This window comes from Toxorhynchites rutilus, chromosome 1 (assembly GCF_029784135.1).
Source record: "Toxorhynchites rutilus septentrionalis strain SRP chromosome 1, ASM2978413v1, whole genome shotgun sequence".
Lineage (NCBI taxonomy): Eukaryota > Metazoa > Arthropoda > Insecta > Diptera > Culicidae > Toxorhynchites > Toxorhynchites rutilus.
The window spans coordinates 192,382,688-192,397,351 of NC_073744.1; the positions used below are offsets into that span (position 1 = coordinate 192,382,688).

Below are 14,664 nucleotides of genomic sequence, written 5' to 3' on the forward strand. Positions count from 1 at the left end.
GCTCAATTCTTATCTAACAAAACGTGAACAAATTGTTCATTTTCAAAATTCTCTTTCAGATCCAGTAAAAGTCACTTCGGGAGTCCCACAAGGCTCTCATCTTGGTCCTCTTCTTTTCATTCTGTACGTTAATGACATCTCCTTCGTTCTCAAGCGTATCAATGTACTTGTGTATGCCGACGACATGAAGCTTTTCGCGGAAATTGGAAATGAAAACGACATCGAAGCATTTCGAAACGAAATACATGTATTCCATACTTGGTGTGATAAAAATCTACTAACACTGAATGTGAAAAAGTGCAACTCTATAACATTTAGCAGAAAAAAACATGTACCAAATATTGTAATATGTCTTGGAAATCAAAATGTAGAAAATGTGAAATAGTTAGAGATCTAGGCGTCGTCCTGGACTGTAAACTCACATTCATAGAACACTACAACTCTGTAATAAATAAGGCGAATAGTGTGTTAAGTTTTGTCAAACGCTTCTCACATAACTTCCAGGACCCATACACAATAAAGCTTTTATATATTACATATGTAAGGCCTATTCTGGAATACTGTAACATCGTTTGGAACCCGTATATGGTCGTACATGAAGAACGCATTGAGTCAGTCCAGAAACAGTTTCTTCTATTTGCACTTCGTAAGCTCAACTGGACCTCATTTCCACTTCCTTCATATGAAGCACGTTGCATGCTCATAAACATCCAAACACTAAAAGAACGCCGTGAATTTGCAATGCTTTCTTTTGTTAATGACCTAATTTCGCAACGAGTACAGTCAGCTGAATTACTAGAAAAACTAAATTTCTATGTACCTGGGCGTCAACTAAGAACGCGAAATTTGTTTCTAACCAAAACATCCAGAACAAATTATGCAAATAACGCCCCTATCAATCGCATGATGCGTATATACAATCAGCACTGCGAAATAATTGACACAACAATGAATAAAAAACAGCTAAAAAGAAACATGTACCGCAAAAATAATATTTAACCTAAGAAAACATTGTAACATTAGTGTATAAGTGTGTAGTCTACATTTGTTTGACGAAATGAATAAATAAAAATTGTGATGTTGCTGTCTCCAATGCTCTGTACGTGTTCCCGACACGGGACACTTTCTATTGGGATGCAGCTGACCATTAATCAGCAACGCCCCGTTAGTCTGTACCCCATATCTAGCGTGGTGCGTCTTCTCAACTCGAGGAATCCAGGATAGAATGGTCACTAGCCGGCGCAATCATCAGTTCGTGTAGAGTTGTCATGAGCGGTACAACCTTTGGCTCTTGTTGAATGATCAGTGGACTGCACAACCTTTGGCCCGTGTATCTGTAAAGAGTGTGTGTATGTATTGCCGCGACTAAGTAAAAGTTTATCGATCGGATAGGAGGGATATACAACGGGGACACAACGAAGGAAACATCATTAAACGTTGACATCGGCGTTTCTGAGGAACAGGTATAGATGAAGCAGAAGATCAGGATCCCGGCTACCTAAGATATCCCGGACGGGGATATCCGATTGTCTGCCTTGTGCTCTCAGTGCTCTAAAGAGCTGAGAGCGAGCAGCATGGAACCGGATACACGACCAGACAACATGCTCGATGTCGTGGTAGCCATCGCCACAATCACAAAGATTGTTTGCTGCGAGCCCAATGCGATAGAGATGCGCGTTTAGGTTGTAGTGATTGGACCTAAGCCGAGATATCACGCGAATGAAATCACGACCTACATTCAATCCCTTGAACCATGCACTCGTCGAGACCTTAGGGATAATCGTGTGTAACCAACGACCGAACTCCACATGCGCTGCCAACATACGAGCGTATACTGACGAGGAATGTGGAAAAACTCATTATAGGCAATTTGCCTTTCAAAAAGTGTGCCTTCTGAAGCGCCCACCTTAGCTAGCGAGTCCGCTTTCTCATTCCCCGGAATCGAGCAATGAGAGGGAACCCATGCTAAGGTAATCTTGAATAATCTCGTAATCTCGACCAAAACACTCAATAGATGTCTTATTCTTGTTAGGAAATAAGATGAGCGTTTATCAACCTTCATTGAACGAATTGCCTCTACTGAGCTGAGACTGTCTGAAAAAATAAAATAATGGTCGATGGGCAATGTTTCAATGATCCCTAATGCGTAATATATCGCACCCAGTTCAGCGACATACACGGAACAAGGATCTTTGAGTTTGAAAGAGGCACTGGAATTTTCATTGAAGATGCCGAAGCCAGTGGACCCGTTTATGTATGAACCGTCAGTAAAGAACATTTTATCAGATCCAACTTTCCCATATTCTGCTGAAAATATCGGCGGAATAGAATCGGAGCGTAGGTGATCTGGGATTCCATGGATTTTTTGTCGCATGGACAGATCAAAAATGACAGAGGAATTGCAGAAGTATGGGAAGCAAACTTGGTTGGAGATGCCCGGTGAAGGGTGCACTTCATGGGTAAGGTACTCATGGTATAGAGACATAAAACTTGACTGAGGAATCAGTTGGAGTAGATTTTCGAAGTTATCAATCACCAATGGATTCATGATCTTGTAACGGATGAGAAATCTGTAGGATAATTCTGTGAATCGAAGAGTGAGCGGGGGTACTCCTGCCAAAACTTCGAGACTCATCGTATGTGTCGAATGCAAACACCCCATTGCTATACGCAAGCAACGATATTGTATTCTCTCCAGCTTGAGAATATGAATCCTGGCAGCTGATCGGAATGAAAAACTGCCATATTCCAACACTGATAATATCGTTGTTTTGTACAATGTTTTAAAATTGTCACGCTCTTAAATCATTTGGAATTTTTAATTTGTGGTTTCGAATTTTTGAGCTTTGAATTTTTTAGCTTACACATTCTTGAGCTTTTCGCTTTTTGAACTTCAAACATTTTGGCTTAATAAATTGTTTATCACCGCAATTTTTGGTCCTGTGAATTTTTGAGCTTTTATATTTTTGACCATTCATGTTTTTGAGCTTTAATGTTTTAAGCTTTTAAATGTTCAAAGTTTTCGATTTTTTAACTTTAGCATTTTCGAGTATTTTAAATTCGTAGAGCTTTTGAGTTATCGCTTCTGAATTTATAGTATTTGAATTCTTGAGCTCACAATTGTTGAATTCTGAATTATTAAACATTGAATTTTTTATCTTTTTAATTTTAGCTGTTATATTTATAGATTAAATTCAGAACTTTTGAATTGAGCTTTTGAATTTTTTACATTTTCAATTTTTTTAGCTCCCAAATTTTCAAGCTTTTTAATTTTTTTTGGGGCATTAATATTTTAAATTTTGAAACTTTTTAATTCTGAGCTATCGGAATTTTGACCTTTTAATTCATTGAGCTTTAAATTTTTTGAGGTTTATATTATTTCAATTAAAATTATCGACGTGAGCGAAATCAATATATGAACTAATGTTTGTAAATTTATTAAGTTTTGACCACTTGAATTTTTGAGCTTGTAGATTGTGAATCGTTGAGCTCTTGAAAATTTTACCTTTTGAATTCTCTGCTGTTGCACTGTTAAGTTTTGAATTGTTGAAATTTGTAATTTTTGAGCTTTTGAATTTTTTAAATTTTTTGTTAAATTTTTGAGCTTTTGAATCCTCGAACTTTTGATATTTTTTTTCTTGAGCTTTCAAATATTTAGCTTTCGAATTCTAATTTTATTGACTGATTTTGAATTTGATTTTTGATTTTGAATTTTCCAGCTTTTCAGGTTTTGAGTTTTTGAATATTTCAGTTCTTAAAAACTGACCCTTTGGATTTTAGAGTTTTTAAGATTCCGAATTTTAAAATTGTAGATTTTTGTACTTTTGGGTTCTTGAGCTTTTGAATTTATAGTTTTTGAATTACTGAGCTTTGAATTTTTGAACACTGAAGTTTAAGATTGTTTGAATGTTTTACTTTTTAATATTTTTGTTCCTAAGTTTTTGTGCTTGTGAATTTTTGAGCTACCAAATTCTTAAGCTTTTGATTGTTTCAGTTTTCGTATTATTTAAAAGCTTTTGAAATATAAACTTTTTGGGCCAGATTACTTCACATTACATTAACATTACTTCACGGTGAAAACGATATGAAGTGCATACAAATTGCATACAATTCATTTCGTTTTCACCCTGAAGTGACGTTCGTGATCAGGCCCTTTATTTTTTGGCTTTTTTACTTTTCAACCATTCATGTTTTTCGCTTTTGCTTTCGCTAGTAAACTTTTAAGCTATTGAATTATTGAGTTTTTGAATTCTTAACCTTTAACCTGTAAAATTGTTCAGCTCATAAATTTTTGATCTTTCGAATTCTAGATTTTCTAAAATGTTTTCCTTTTGAATTTCTGAGCATTTGAATTTTCAGCTTCCAGATCATCGATTTTCGTCATTTCTGGTTCTCTGGTTTTCTGATCTCTTCAATTTCTGAATTCGATCTTTCGAATTTTTGAGCTTTTGAATTTTTTGTTTCCGAATTTTCAATTTTTGTAATTTTTTATTTTGAATTTCTGATCTTTGGAATTTTTGAGAATTTGAAATCTTCTCCTGGTAAGCTTTCGAGTTATTAAGCTTTTGAATTTTCGATTTCCAAATTTTCGATTCTAGTAATCTTTGATTTTTAATTTTTAGGATTTTGAATTTCTGACATTTTAAATTTTTGAGGTTTTGGATCATTAGGCTTTCAAATTTGTGAGCTTTTGAATTTTTGAACCTTTGGATTTCTAAGCTTTCGAATTTTTGACCTTTTAAATTCATGAGCTTAATTTTTTGTGCTCTTAAAATTTTTGATTTCTGGATTTTAAATTTTTGTAGTTTTGATTTTCAATTTTTAGACTTTTGAATTTCTGACCTCTAGTGTCTCTCAGTTTTCAAATTATTGATCTTTCTAATTTATGAGCTTGAGAATTTACCTTTAAAATTTTTGAGCTGATAAATTTTCGAACCTTTGAGTTGAGCTTTTGAATCTTCTGCATAATTGCTCCTTCGAATTTTTGATTTGCGAATTTTGTAAATTTTGATTTTGAATTTATATGATTTTGAATTTCTGGCCTATTTTAATTTTGAGCTTTTGAATTGTTGTTTTGAAATAATTGAGACTTCAGACTTTGCATTTGTTTAACCGATAGTAGATTATGAATTATTTTGCAAATTTTCAACTTCAATGTTCTCAAACTTTTTAATGCAAATTTGATTTCGTTTGCGCCAAAAAGTCGCCGAATTCTTTTGGGGAAGAACATTATTAAAAAGAAGTGTGGATCATCCACGAAAGCGAGATCCATAGTAATTCTATGGACCTTCCCGAGTTTTTTCTTTGGTTTTGGTCATGGATTCCACATTATCTAACCACGCGACCAGGAATAAAAAGTTTCATTATGTTACAGCGCCAAATGCACAAATAAAAGCACCTAAAGGGTGTGTCACATCAAATTGCATCACGGAAAAAACGCTGTAGAAATTTAATTTTTAGGAATTATATCTTCAGCTTTCGCTTTAAAATCAGATAAGAGTGTATAGATCACGTTGGCCATGCTTCACTGTAAATTTTTCGTAAATTTGGAAAAATGTCGTCGAACGAAAAAGAGCGTCGTGAATTAATCCTGTGCACTCATTTCGAGAATCCGGAATTGTCACATCGGGACATCGGTAAGATGCTGGGAATCGTCCAATCCACGGTCAGCAGAGTACTAAAACGATACTTCGAGAACCTAACCATCGACCGGAAGGTGAAGAACGGCAAAAATGGATGCTCCGTCAGTGAAAAAGATCACAAGCGCGTAGTTAAGCAGTTTAGACGTGATCCGAGAAGTTCGGTCCGGGATGTCGCCAATAAGCTGAATTTGTCAAGTTCATTCGTCCAGCGGACCAAGCAGCGGGAGGGCCTGCGTACATACAAGGTTCAGAAGGCTCCTAACCGCGACGAAAGGCAAAACATGGTGGGGAAGACGCGAGCCCGGAAGCTGTACACCGAAAAGCTGACGAAGCCGCATTGCCTGGTAATGGACGACGAAACCTACGTCAAAGCGGACTTTCGTCAGCTGCCGGGCCTGTTATTCTTCTCCGCAGAGGACAAATTCAGCGTTCCGGAGGAGATTCGCAAGTAGAAACTATCCAAGTTTGCCAAAAAGTACATGGTGTGGCAAGCGATCTGCTCTTGCGGAAAGCGGAGCGCCCCCTTCGTGATGACCGGCACGGTAAACGGGCAGGTTTACCTTAAGGAGTGCCTACAGAAGCGCTTACTACCACTATTGAAGCAGCACGAGGGCCCGACCATCTTCTGGCCGGATCTCGCTTCGTGCCACTATTCAAAGGACGTGTTGGAGTGGTACGAAGCCAACGGGGTCACCTTCGTGCCAAAGGAAATGAACCCGCCCAACGCGCCGGAGTTTCGCCCAATAGAGAAATATTGGGCGGTTATGAAGCAGGCCCTCCGGAAGAACCCAAAAGTTGTCAAATCGGAGGCGGACTTCAAGAGAAAATGGATTTCTGTTCAAAAAAACTACAACCTGACGTTGTACAGAACCTTATGGACGGGGTAAAGAGGAAGGTACGAGCATACGGGCTTGGGCTCGAAGTATGAAAAATGGAAAATGCCAAAAGTTGTTTAATAGTTTTTATTTTACTGTCTAAAATTTTCAAAAGGATCGGTCTACTGGGCGAATTTCTACAGCTTTTTTTTCCGTGATGCAATTTGATGTGACACACCCTTTATTTTTGAGAGTGCTAAAACGTTTGTATGTATGGAGCTAACTTCTCATTCTTTCAGACTGAGTGTCAGCTTGAACTTGTACCAAAAAAAAATCCCAAAGGATGCGAAGCAGAGATTGAACCAAGGTCGGCTGCTGGGTTGTAAGACTGTTCCACACAACCACACTATCCACACTGCCGTTGATGCCGTCATACCAATGTACAAGAATATTACACCACATTATAAAATTAAATGGGATCTTCTAAGTGAATTATGCACGGAGAGTGCTTTCTGAGAATAAAACGGAGAGCGTAAACTATATTTTAACATGAAATCTTTGATGCGTGTTTATTTGCAAAGTGTCTCTTATTTTGCTCTTTTATATTGCTACGGCATATAAATTATACACAAACTCGCCTCTCTCCTGAGTAAATGCTGTACCAGTATGGACGGATAGCACTTTTAATCTCACTTTTGAGCTCAGTTAAAGTAATGTCATTCAAACGCAGTGAAGAGATTTATTTGCAGGAAGTATAGAAGCAATCGTTTTTAGTATCGTTTTTAGTAAGAGCATTCTTTGATAATTTATATCTCAAAAACTATGAGTCGTACCGAAATAGTGTTTTAGAAAGAATCATAAAGTATTGATGTTTAAACGTGAAAAATATACACTGAGACACAAAATTAGTATTGTCTCTTTTATTTACAAAAAAACTTTAATTTGAAATATCTAAAATACGTCATCTTATTTTTATTTTCATACAAAATTTAAGTCATGTAGCAAATAGCGTTTAAACATCAATACTTATAACTCTTTCTGAGACATTATTTCGGTACGACTCATAGTTTTCGAGATACATCAAATATTTCTGTTACTAAAGTCGATACGCCCTTTTCAATACAGGGGAATTTCGATATAACGTACATTTCATTTTCAAAATTATACGTTCTATCGAAGCATAATAACGAACACAGAAACAAACTTATGCTATTTTGTTGTATTGCTGTTCGAGAAAGGTTAGTAAATACAGCGCGGACTCGATTATATACAGTTTCGGATTTATTTTCACTGTATATAATCGAGTCAAAATATTTTTCTTTCTTTTAATTGTTTTTTATGCATATTTTTTCGTATTTTGAATATAAAAGGAAAATTTAATTTTTGATTCATCCCCTTAAAGTCATAAAATACCTTTCTCATATAAAAAATCCGAATTCATTCAGAAGGTGATAGAGGACAATATTTGATGAGAAAAAAAACCTTCTACGCATATGTTCGAATTTCAACAATGACAGAGTTATAGAACTTTTTTTTTTGTTTCGGACTCTGTTGCCTCAAACTGGCACTACATTAAAAATTAAAAATTCTTTTGCTATCATTTGAAAGATGAGAACATTTAGTACTGGATATAGTTGTGAAACATCTAAATTAGGGGATTTAAATAACATTTAAGAAGTGAAAAAATCGAAGTTAGTAATTTTTAATGTGTTATTTTATTAATTTTTAACTCAAAAATTCATAGTTGTTTCTATCAATTAAACTAAAGCTTTCTAATCGTTCTAAAATTTGTTCTTTGACACCCAAGTTCTATCTATCTTAATTTTGCTGTAATATCGATATAAACAATTCCTGGTGAAAATTCAACCAAAATCTCCAAAAATCACGATTTTAACTCCGTCTGCGAATGATGGATCTCAATAATTGCATGTCCGAATAATAACCTGAAATTATTGAGAAACCAGAGCAGTGGGTCCAAAGCCCCAGAAAAGGAGGATGGTTGTAATAGCTGTTATCCATGGTTATTATGGAAAGGAAGTAATGGATAACCCCTAAACCAAGGTGTGAAGCGACCCGTGCCGAGGGATGAATGGTAGGGGGGGTTCCAAACCTTGCCGTTAACGGAGCCTGTGGAGCACCAGGGCACCCTCCACAGTATCGTCTGCCCTTGCTGCATTAAGCCGGTCACTGATGCAGTGGACCTTCTTTACCGCGAGACTCGTGGGACTTCTATGAATAATCCACATCCAAATGAACAAAATGAGCGGTCGAAAATAACGCAGAACACTAAGGTTCTGCAAATAAATCTCCATCACGCTAAAGCAGCGTCTAGCGTGCTGTCTAGGAGGTTTATTGAAGACGCTATGGATTTAGCTTTAATTCAAGAGCCTTGGGTCCACAAAGGAAGAATACTTGGTATTCATACTGGTTCATGCAAGTTATTCTACGACGACAAGCATGACTCCCCAAGAACTGCTGTTCTAGTAAAAGCAAATATTAATTGCTTTCCTATAACAGAGTTCATTCAAAGGGACATCGTCGCGATCAGAGTTGAGATACCAACCGCCAAGGGAAGATCCGACATAATAATTGCGTCGGCTTATTTCCCTGGTGACGTACCTGAGGCACCTCCCCAAGAGGTTGCGGCGTTCGTAAATTATTGCAGAGAAATCAAAAAAGACTTCATCATCGGCTGTGATGCCAACGCTCATCACACTTTGTGGGGTAGTACTGACATAAACAGTCGAGGTGACTGTCTTTTAGAATTTCTCTCTTCAAACAACATTGACATTGCCAATATAGGCAATGAACCAACGTTTATAAACGCTATCAGACAAGAAGTCCTGGACCTAAGACTGTGCAGTCCGGTAATTTCTTCGAAAATACACAACTGGCACGTTTCGGAAGAGGCGTCTTTGTCTGATCACAGACACATTATCTTCGAATGGGATGGTGGCTTGACAGTACAGAGAGAATATCGTGATCCAAGAAAAACCAACTGGGAACGATATTCACTTGAACTCGAGTCAGAAACTCTTAACACAAGAATAAGGTCGATTCAACAGCTCGAATCAACAAATGATACGATAGTTTCAGTCTACAACAGTAATTGTCCACTTAAGAGAGTTTCTTCGACAAGAAACGTTCCATGGTGGAACAAAAGGCTCGAGCGGCTACGTAATACAGCGCGGAAGCTGTTCAACAGAGCTAAAATTAATTCGGATTGGTCTCAATATAGGAGCGCCCAAACCGAATATAACAGAGAACTAAGACGATCTAAACGAAAATCTTGGGTAAATAACTGCGACAGCATTGAAAGTACCCCAATCGTTGCAAGACTAAGCAAGACTCTTGCAAAAGACCACTCGAACGGGCTAGATTCCCTCAAAAAGGACGACGGTTCGTTCACAAAATCTCCCTCAGAAGTATTAGACTTACTGATGAAAACTCACTTCCCGGGATCTACATCGGTTCATTCTGATACCAGTCCTAGCTATAACCGCGACATGAAATGCTCTCGAAGCTATTCTCAAAGTGCAAAGGATGTCGCAAAGATAGTTGCTGGAATGGTTTTCACGAAGGCCAGAGTAGAAAGCGCGGTGAGATCCTTTCAACCGTACAAATCCGCAGGTGCAGATGGAATTTTTCCAGCCCTGATTCAAAAAGGAGAATCTAAGCTGATTCCATCTCTAATCGAGATTTTTAAGGCAAGTCTGATACTAGAGCACATTCCTTCCACATGGAGACTCGTTAAAGTGGTCTTCATTCCAAAAGCTGGGAAACGTGATAAATCACTCCCAAAATCATTCAGACCAATTAGTTTATCATCAATACTGCTGAAAACTATGGAAAAAGTATTATATGAATACATAAAGTCTGTATTCATGTCCTAATGCCCTTTATGTAAATACCAGTTTGCCTATCAATCAGGCAAATCCACAGTCACTGCGTTACACACGCTTGTGACTAAAATTGAAAAAGCTCTTTCGTCAAAAGAAACTGCATTATGTGCGTTTCTTGATATCGAAGGGGCTTTCGACAATGCTTCTTATGTATCAATGGCACAGGCTATGAGAAGAAGACATTTCGATGACTGCATAGTCGAATGGATCAAAGGCATGCTCACAAATAGACAAATCACCTCGGAGCTGGGTGGGTCGTCGACATCTGTGATTGCAACGAAAGGTTGCCCACAAGGAGGGGTTGTATCACCTCTACTTTGGTCACTGGTGGTTGACGACCTTCTGATTAGTTTGGAGGCGAATGGTTTCGAAACCGTGGGTTTTGCTGATGATTTAGTCATAATGGTACGTGGCAAAGTCGACGATGTGATATCGAGCAGGATGCAGATGGCCTTAAACCTTACACAATCATGGTGTATCAAAGAAGGTCTGAGCATAAATCCCTCAAAAACAACAATTGTTCCTTTCACCAAAAAGAAGAAACTGCATCTGCAGACTCTAAATCTTGGAGGAGAGGAAATAAAATTCAGCGTTTCAGTGAAATATCTAGGCGTAATCCTAGACGCTAAACTAAACTGGAACGCACACTTAGATGCAATTATCAGTAAGGCCAACATTGCCCTATGGACATGTTCTAAAATGATAGGCAGAATATGGGGCCTTAAACCAAAAATGGTTATGTGGGTCTATACAGCAATTGTGCGGCCTAGGATAACCTATGCCTCATTAGTATGGTGGTCAAAGACTAAGGAGACTGTAGCTACAAAAAAGCTAAACAAACTCCAACGACTGGCATGCGTTGCTGTAACAGGAGCAATGCGAAGCACACCCTCAAAGGCATTGGAGGCTATCCTTCACTTGTTACCTTTGGGTCAACATGTTCAGCTGGAGGCTAATAGAAGCGCTCTAAAGCTAAAAAGATATAATAAAAATATTAGACGGGAACAAAACTGGTCACTTGAGCATCCTGAATATCTTACCCGTTGGACCAACCTCAGAGATGAACAGCGATTGGATGGAACCAAGGACCAATTATGACATTCCATACAGAGTGATCGAACTTTCCCGTTCAGTATGGGATGAGGGTGGTCCCGATGTTCGTAATGGTTCAATCCTGTTCTATACCGATGGGTCGAAAATGGGTAACAGAACAGGTGCTGGAGTGTATGGTCCCAGAATAAAAATTTCTGTAGCTATGGGGAACTGGCCAACAGTTTTCCAGGCAGAAGTAGCTGCAATAATAGAATGTATAAATGTCTGCCTTAAAAGAAATTATAGACATGCTAACATTTGCATCTTTTCAGACAGTCAAGCAGCACTTAAAGCCCTCAATGCTTTCAAGTGCTATTCAAAAATTGTCTGGGAATGCATTTGCCTCTTACGACAACTGTGTCAGAGAAGTTCGGTACAACTATACTGGATTCCTGGCCATTGCGGTATAGAGGAAAATGAACAAGCAGATGAACTCGCAAGACGCGGCTCAAGCTCACCCTTCACTGGTCCAGAACCATTCTGTGGAATTTCTGAATGTGTGTTGAAGAGTGAGCTGAAGAAATGGGAAGACCGGGAAGTAATGGCCAACTGGATGGCTGTACAACTCAACCAGTCAAAAAAATTTATCACGCCGAGTATTAAAATTACTCAACAATTGCTGAGTCTTAATAAGAAAGACTTCAGCACATTCACTGGTCTTATAACAGGACACTGTCCGAGTAAATACCATCTCAAAAACATAGGTTTAGTGCAAGATGATATTTGTCGCTTTTGTAATGCCGAAAGCGAAACCTCGGAACATTTGCTCTGCAAATGCGGAGCACTAACAAGACGCAGACTTCAACACCTTGATAAGGCTATTCTGGAGCCCAAGGAAGTTTGGTCTGTGTCGCCGATTAGGACTATAAATTTTATCAAACAGATTATTCCTGATTGGCACCTATCTCGCTATAGCTTTCAGTCTACTTCTTCATCAATAAGCAGTAGATAAGCTTGAAGCGTAGTACAAAAAATGGGGCATACCACAATAGCTCAAACTAATGGACGCAGTGGTTCACACCCCAACAAGGGAAAAAATTATCTTAAAAAAGCCACTTAAATTTCACTTTAGCGTTGAAAAGTAACATTTGTTCTTGTAATAAGTCATATTTGAAAAATATTTTTTTTTTTCAAACTGTATATAATCGAGTCCGACCTGAAATGATGAAATAGTTCAACTAGAAGATGAAGCCACCCTTTTTCATGATGTCTTCCTTCATACTGTTGATTAAAGCTTGACTCATTAGAATGCGAAATCACAAAGCCAGCTGTATCTCGGGATTAGTTAATGGTAGAAAAATGTTTTTATATCAAAATACAGATAATTTATTGTATTTTCAAAAATATTGAAAAACATATTCCGTCACAGTTTAGATGAATGCTCGTACTTTTCCTTGGATACCTCCATCAAAGTTTGGACTCTCTGTTGGTCAACCTCAGCGGCCATCTTATTTAACGATTTCTTCAATTGAGTGGAATTTGGGGGTAATTGGGAGGGTTGAGGTCTTTTTCAATTTGATCGATGCCATTGTTACGGTACCACTGAAGCACCTCTCGAAAGTAGTGGCAACTTCACCGGACGTTTCTGCAGGCACTCTCTCTTATGCATTTTCGAGTCCATTGTCATGTTTGTGGCGAGAACCTTAGTTTTCTATCCACAGCTGCAATTCCCTTGCCAAATCAAGAATTTCCAGGCTAATTTGACGCTGGGAACGTGTCCTCTAGCCGTGGTCTTATAGAATTTCAGGTCTGGTAACTGTCCAAAATTCAACTTCACGTGCGTTTCGTCATGCATCTGCATGCTTCCTTCGCACTTCATCAAAACTTTGTTGTATTTTCGAACGCGTCTTTGTTTTTTTTTTACTTTCGGGTTTCCTGTAACTCAACAGGTAAATCACGATAGTGTGAGATCATTACGAATGTGTAGGATTAACTCCCGACGCACTTGTTCCGGTATCGTCATGAGAAAAACAAATTAACTGAGTCTGACAACAAATGCCTACTATGACTCTATACACTCTTAACGTAATTAATTGAAATTTCGAAAAATTTTGCCCGTAAAGCAAAAACAGGCGATTCTTTTTGTGTGCAATCTTTTGCTTCACATTCCTGATAGAATCGATCCCATTTCGACCAGCCGCTGTTAATCTAATTATCGTGAGTCTTACTTTTGAGAAAATCCATCGCTGCGGCACTTCTATCCATCACTGCCTGCCTTCCTCCCGTGATCTCAGCATCACCATCGGCATTTCCGGCTCCGGATCCGGCAGCTGCAGCACCACGACAATTATTAATCCACATCGAGAGCACGTCAACCAGAAGATACCTTTCCTCGTCCTCGATAAAACTGCGACGAACAACTGCACTCTTTCACACAAGAAACGCAAAAAAGAACCATTTCACCCAATTTCCGCAGTTACAGAACTTCCTTCCAGCGTGACTGCATTGCTAATCACATTAAGACACACCACTTTCCGACGCGAACCGACGAAGGAAAACTGCCACCGATCTGTTCCTGCTTCCCCTTGCGCTTCCCACGCTTCCAGGTTTGCGAGACGATGGTTATTCTTTCATTAACACTTCAGAGACTATCATTTCCAACTCCAACTGCGATAGTTAACCTCGCTGGGGCGATACGACGGCACACCTGACGTAGCTTGCCCTCAGCTCGTTACGCGATGCGAATGATGCAGATGGATCCCGGAAACTCGTTACATTTCCATTAATCTCCGACGGGCGAAGGTAAATTGCAGTCCACCCGTTTGTCCACCCGAGTGCGACGTTTACTACCGTCTAACGATGGACCGCTCCCATTGTCACACTGCCCTGCCCGGTGTTTCTATTTGTGAACTTGATTCAATACCCTAGCAGTGCTCGAGTGGGAATCGATGGAAATGGGCTTCCTCCTGAAGCCCGAAGAACAACGTTGCGAAAAATTAAATTTGCACTCGCCCGGTGTTTGAAGCAAGAACTAATTCAATTAGGGCCGAAGATAGTACAGTTGCGAACTAACACTATATGCAGTAGCAATTTGTTTTTTCAATAACACCATCGTCAACGAGAAGGATTGCATTACTATCAGATGGAATTGAGCATCATCGTCTCAGATCTGATTACGGTTAGTACACAATACGGATCCAGAATCTAATCCAATAAAGCGAACAGTCATCGATTTCGGATTTCCAAACAAATAGCTAGGGCAACAACTTTTCG

The 14,664-nt window shown here is 38.7% G+C and overlaps 2 protein-coding genes across 9 annotated transcripts in view; one reads left to right on the forward strand and one right to left on the reverse strand.

The window, feature by feature from the left end:
* LOC129762704 (GDP-D-glucose phosphorylase 1) overlaps window positions 1-14,664 on the forward strand; it is a 141,637-nt gene that overhangs the window by 96,346 nt on the left and 30,627 nt on the right. For 2 of the 6 annotated variants that reach the window (XM_055761205.1, XM_055761209.1), the window contains exon 1: window positions 14,363-14,569. The exons of the other annotated variants lie outside the window; for them this stretch is intronic. The gene's annotated coding sequence lies outside the window, so the exon portion shown is untranslated. Of the gene's footprint in view, window positions 1-14,362; window positions 14,570-14,664 lie in introns of those variants that run through there. 6 annotated transcript variants of the gene reach the window in all.
* Window positions 1-14,664, reverse strand: part of LOC129762698 (uncharacterized) — a 363,476-nt gene that overhangs the window by 16,375 nt on the left and 332,437 nt on the right. The window lies entirely within an intron of this gene.